Source organism: Chlorocebus sabaeus, unplaced genomic scaffold (assembly GCF_047675955.1).
Source record: "Chlorocebus sabaeus isolate Y175 unplaced genomic scaffold, mChlSab1.0.hap1 unalloc_scaffold_464, whole genome shotgun sequence".
NCBI lineage: Eukaryota > Metazoa > Chordata > Mammalia > Primates > Cercopithecidae > Chlorocebus > Chlorocebus sabaeus.
This window is the reverse complement of record NW_027327775.1, coordinates 146,841-152,840: the sequence shown is the minus strand read 5'-3', so window position 1 is coordinate 152,840 and position 6,000 is coordinate 146,841. Positions and strand designations below refer to the sequence as shown.

General features: G+C 64.1%; 1 protein-coding gene across 1 annotated transcript in view; it reads left to right on the top strand.

Moving 5' to 3' along the window:
• Positions 1 to 2,788: 2,788 nt before the first annotated feature.
• Positions 2,789 to 6,000, top strand: part of PLCXD1 (phosphatidylinositol specific phospholipase C X domain containing 1) — a 38,472-nt gene continuing 35,260 nt past the window's right edge. The window contains exon 1 of the mRNA XM_037986272.2: positions 2,789 to 2,858. The gene's annotated coding sequence lies outside the window, so the exon portion shown is untranslated. The remainder of the gene's footprint in view (positions 2,859 to 6,000) is intronic.

Below are 6,000 nucleotides of genomic sequence, written 5' to 3'. Positions count from 1 at the left end.
ATTTAGGAAGCCTATACGGATTGCTCATAAAAATCAGTATGTCTGACCAGGCAAGGTGGCTCACGCCTGTCATCCCAGCACTGTGGGAGGCCGAGGCGGGTGGATAACCCGAGGTCAGGAGTTTGAGACCAGCGTGGCCAACATGGTGAAACCCCGTCTCTACTAAAAATATAAAAATTAGCCAGGCATGGTGGCAGGTGCCTGTAGTCCCAGCTACTCAGGAGGCTGAGGCAGGAGAATCGCTTGAACCGGGGAGGCGGGGGTTGCAGTGAGCTTTCCCAGTAGATGGGATTACAGGTGCGTGCCACGATGCCTGGCTACATTTTACACACACACACACACACACATATATATATATTTATTTAGTAGAGACGAGGTTTCATCATGCTGGCCATACTAGTCTTGAACTCCTGGTTCTAGTGATCCGCCCGCCTTGGCCTCCCAAAGGTGCCCCTTTTCTCTGGTAAAGGGGTAAGACAATTCCGTATCCTTTCCATGTCATCTCGCTTCTCAGCAAGGATAGGGGAAACAGAATTGGTGACTCTCTATTTATTTTTTATTTTTTGGGACGGAGTCTTGCTCTGACACCCAGGCTGGAGTGCAGGGGCGCGATCTCGGCTCACTGCAACCTCCGCCTCCCGGGTTCAAGCGATTCTCCTGCCTCAGCCTCCTGAGTAGCTGGGATCACAGGCACCTGCCACCTCGCCCGGCTAGTTTTTTTGTATTTTTTAGTAGAGACGGGGTTTCACCGTGTTAGCCAGGATAGTCTCGATCTCCTGACCTCGTGATCCACACGTCTCGGCCTCCCAAAGTGCTGGGATTACAGGCTTGAGCCACCGCGCCCGGCGGTCATGTGATTTTCTAGTGGAGAAGAGAATTTTCCATTGTGGGAAGCACCTGGACCAAGGGCTTCCGGGCCCCGCTTTGGGAGGGGTTTGCAAACACCCCTTGCCGGGCACAAGGGCACGGTCAACAGGGAAGTCCCAGCAATTGACAGGGGCTCACTCTGGGCCCACTTCACTCAAGCACCATTCACAACCCTCGGCTCGCAGGAAAGAGGCAGCGCCGAGGCTCGGACCACACGTCCCTCCACCCACACGATGTCCCCACCTGGTGTCCAGCCCACACCTGGCCGCCCAGGACACGCAGGGAGGAAGGGCCGGCCCGTGACTGTGTGAGGAGGTGGAAGCCGCCCTCCTGCTCCCTGTCACACCAGGGCACAGGTCATTTTGTGGCTCTCCCAGGGCTGTGGAAGGAGGCGGGGAACAGGCTGGTGTCCCCGCAGGGCCTCAGTGAAGGGAAGAGGGAGGAGGGCGAAGGGGGAAAGAGGCAGAAGGGAGGAAACTGATGGGCCAAGAGGAAGCCGCAGGGGGCCGTGGGCAGAGACAGGGAGTCTCAGTGAAGAGAGGAAGGAGGAGGCAGAGGAGGGAGAAGGAGCAGGGGGAGGAGGGAGGAGAGGGGGGAGGAGCAGGGGGAGGAGGGAGGAGAGGGGGGAGGAGCAGGGGGAGGAGGGAGGAGAGGGGGAGGAGCAGGGGGAGGAGGGAGGAGAGGGGGGAGGAGCAGGGGGAGGAGGGAGGAGAGGGGGAGGAGCAGGGGGAGGAGGGAGGAGAGGGGGAGGAGCAGGGGGAGGAGGGAGGAGAGGGGGAGGAGCAGGGGGAGGAGGGAGGAGAGGGGGAGGAGCAGGGGGAGGAGGGAGGAGAGGGGAGGAGGAGCAGGGGGAGGCAGGAACGGGCCCCAAACAGACCCCTGACCCGGGCTCCTGGTTAGCCTCCGGGGAGAGATCCCAGGCGTGGGCAGCGCTGGGAGAACCCACTTCCACCGCCGGAGAAATCACAGGCTGCTCAGGGCCCGGACGGACGAGGCCCACGGGGGCCGGGAGAGGTGGGAACCTGCAGGGGAAGACCCCGGTCGGGTCGCTGGCCAAGGCGCTTGGAGCCTGCAGGCCTCAGTCTGCCGGTCCCATGCCTTGTTCCCGGGGCTCAGACGACAGCACCTGTTCACCTCGACCTGGGGGCTCCGGGGGACCCACCGCGGCCGTGGCCAGTGGCCTGAGTGGGGCCCGTCCGTCAGAACCTCCGTGTCCCCTGCAGGGGCCCCTCTGAACACAGCTTGGGGACGTCCTTGCTGTCTGCAAACCCCTGACTGGGGGACTCCGGGGTCACTGCTGGGTTCCCTGGGGGCATCTTCCTGCCCCTGGTCCTGGTCTGTGAGGACCCGGGCCCTCCCCTGACCCTGGGGGACTCTGGGGACAATGCTGGGTTCCCTGGGGCATCTTCCTGCCCCTGGTCCTGGTCTGTGAGGACCCGGGCCCTCCCCTGACCCTGGGGGACTCTGGGGACAATGCTGGGTTCCCTGGGGCATCTTCCTGCCCCTGGTCCTGGTCTGTGAGGACCCGGGCCCTCCCCTGACCCTGGGGGACTCTGGGGACAATGCTGGGTTCCCTGGGGCATCTTCCTGCCCCTGGTCCTGGTCTGTGAGGACCCGGGCCCTCCCCTGACCCTGGGGGACTCTGGGGACAATGCTGGGTTCCCTGGGGCATCTTCCTGCCCCTGGTCCTGGTCTGTGAGGACCCGGGCCCTGCCCTGACCCTGGGGGACTCCGGGGACACTGCTGTGTTCCCTGGGGGACCCCGGCCCTCCCCTGACCCTGGGCATTGGGGTCCCCGTGTGAGTTCGGGGCGGCGTTCGCTGCCCAGCCGGGTGGGGACAGACGCGTGGCGGGGCGGGACGTCCCTCCTCCTCCGGCAGGAATGTCGGTGCCAGCCAATGGCAGCGGCCTGGGTGTGTGTGTTTCAGGGACAGTCCCCCGCAGACACCGGCGGGAGCGGCCAGGAGCTCTGAGACTCGCGCGGCTGGAAGGTGAGTATGTCCACCCCGTGCTGCTGAAGCCGGTTCCCCTGCGGGGGACGTGGGGGCCGGGGACAGCGCCCGCGGCGGGCTGGGGATGGGGAACCCGCCTTTCCATCATTCAGGTTCCTTCTCCTCCTCCTCGTCCCGGGAGCCTCAGCCGGGGGCACGGGCCGGGGGACGGTCGCCTGCGATCCGTGGCCTGTAACCCTCGCAGGCCCGGAATTGTCTGCTGGGCCAGAGCCAGTGTGGACACGGCCCGGGACGGTCAGGGAATGAGCCTGGGGGCCACGGCTTGCTGGACCGGTCGGACGTCGTCACTCGGCCACCGGGGCCTGGATGGGGAGGTCGGGGCAGCTGGGACTGTGGGGACGGTGGACGGGGGATGCCGGGATCTGAGCACTCCGGTCCGGTCCTTCTGTGGATTCACCCAGCAGCTATTCGCCCCGTGCGTTCCAGGTGCGGGTCACGGCCACTCACGGCTCTGGGACACGAGGCTCCCTGAGGACTCAGCGGACGGGAAGGTGTGGGCGTCTCACCTGGCTGGCAGGTCACGGGCGGCTCGGCCCGTCCGTCATCTGTGCAGTCCCACGGCGACGGCGACGGCAAAGGCCACGGGGTGGAGGGGACCCAGGTGGAGGGGACCGGGGTGGAGGGGACCAGGATGGAGGGGACGGGGGTGGAGGGACCGGGGTGGAGGGGACCCGCGTGGAGGGGACCCGCGTGGAGGGAACGGGGTGGAGGGGACCCGGGTGGAGGGGACGGGGGTGGAGGGAACGGGGGTGAAGGGGACCGGGGTGGAGGGGACGGGGGTAGAGGGGACCGGGGTGGAGGGGACCCGGGTGGAGGGGACCCGCGTGGAGGGGACCCGGGTGGAGGGGACGGGGTGGAGGGGACCCGCGTGGAGGGGACCCGCGTGGAGGGAACGGGGTGGAGGGAACAGGGTGGAGGGGACCCGGGTGGAGGGGACGGGGCTGGAGGGACCGGGGTGGAGGGGACGGGGTGGAGGGGACCGGGGTGGAGGGGATGGGGGTGGAGGGGACCGGGGTGGAGGGGACCCGGGTGGAGGGAACGGGGTGGAGGGAACGGGGTGGAGGGGACCCGGGTGGAGGGGACGGGGGTGGAGGGACCGGGGTGGAGGGGACGGGGTGGAGGGGACCGGGGTGGAGGGGATGGGGGTGGAGGGGACCGGGGTGGAGGGGACCCGGGTGGAGGGGACCCGCGTGGAGGGGACCCGCGTGGAGGGAACGGGGTGGAGGGGACCCGGGTGGAGGGGACCGGGGTGGAGGGAACGGGGTGGAGGGGACGGGGGTGGAGGGGACCCGGGTGGAGGGGACCGGGGTGGAGGGAACGGGGTGGAGGGGACCGGGGTGGAGGGGACGGGGGTGGAGGGGACCCGGGTGGAGAGAACATCCCCCAGGAAGGGTCAGTGCTCTGTGGGGCGGCCTCAGACCCCACTCCCATGTGCCGTCTGGAGGAGACGGCAGACGTGGCTGGGACTGGGGGCCACCTGGGGTTCCTTCCTGTTCAACTTTGTCATGTGTGGGGAGGGATGGGGGATGTGGGGACGGGAGGGGACGCCCCTCAGCGGTCCGGGGACCTGGGGTGTGATGAAGGCATCTCTGATGGGAGGGGAGGGACTGTGACGGGAGGGGAGGAGGATGACCACAGCTGGAGTTGGTGGAACCGTTCATGACACAGAGGATGTGACTGTTCACCTTTGGGTCTGGCCTATCTTGGGAGACACCAGTTTCCTTGAGTGTTCTGAACCAAAAAGTATGTGAGACAGGCCTCAGGACATTTCGAAAGTGTGTTTTGCTGGCTGGGTGTGGGGGCTCATGCCTGTCATCCCAGCACTGTGGGAGGCCGAGGCGGGCGGATCACGAGGTCAGGAGATCGAGACCATCCTGGCTAACACGGTGAAACCCCGTCTCTACTAAAAATACAGAAAATTAGCCGGTCGTGGTGGCGGGTGCCTGTAGTCCAGCTACTCGGGAGGCTGAGGCAGGAGAACGGCGTGAACCCGGGAGGCAGAGGTTGCAGTGAGCCGAGATCGCACCACTCACTCCAGCCTGGGCGACAGAGCGAGACTCTATCGGAAAAAAAAAAAAGTGTTTCTTGCCGAGGTTGGGAACGAGCCTGCGGCCCAGCCTGAGGAGGTCCTGACGCCCTGGGCCCCAGGTGGTCGAGGACAGCTTGGTTTTACACCTTTTAAGGAGACGTCAGACCTGAATCAGAACGTGTAAGAGGAACCTGGGTTCTGTCAAGCATGTCCGTGTGAACAGACCACCAAACAGGCTTCCTGGGAGCCACAAAAGCTGTTTACTGACTTGGGTGCCGGTGGGCTGAGTCCGAAAAGAGAGTCAGCAAAGGGGGAGATGGGGAAGGGGTGGGTTTATAGGAGTTGGGGAGGTCACGGAAAATGACAGCCAAAGGTGCGGATCTGAAGGGGCGGCCGGCCCCTCCACACCTGTGGGGGTTTCTGTGTGTCAGGTGCTGAGAAAAGAAATAAATATAGAGAAAGGGGCCCGGCGCTGAGCGACCCCAGGCAGGCACGGGTCTCTCAGTTCCCTCAGTGTTCATTGATCATTATCTCTTTACCATCTCGGAGACGGGGATGTGGCAGGACAATAGGGTAACAGTGGGGAGAGGGTCAGCAGGAAAACATGCGAACAGAGATCTCTGTGTCATCAATACGTTTAAGGAAAGGTGCCGTGCCTTGCATGAATACAAACATCTATACAAACATCTCGGATGCAAACATCTGGAATGCAAACACGAAACAGCAGCAGTGCCGCTGGCACGTCTCACCTCCCGCCCTAAGGCGGTTTTCTCCTATCGCAGTAAATAGAACACACAGTCGGGTTTTACACCGACACGTTCCATTGCCCAGGGACCAGCAGGAGACCGAGGCCTTCCGGAGTCTCAACTGCCAGGAGGCCGTCCTCTTTTACTAATCCTCCTCAGCACAGACCCTTTATGGGTGTCAGTCTCTCCCTTCCCACGAGGCCGAGGCCGTATCTCAGACTATCCCATGGGGAGAAACCTTGGACAATACCTGGTTTTCCTGGGCAGAGGTCCCTGCGGCCGGCCGGCCTTCCGCAGTGTTTGTGTCCCTGGGTACTAGAGGTTAGAGAATGGTGATGACTTTTAC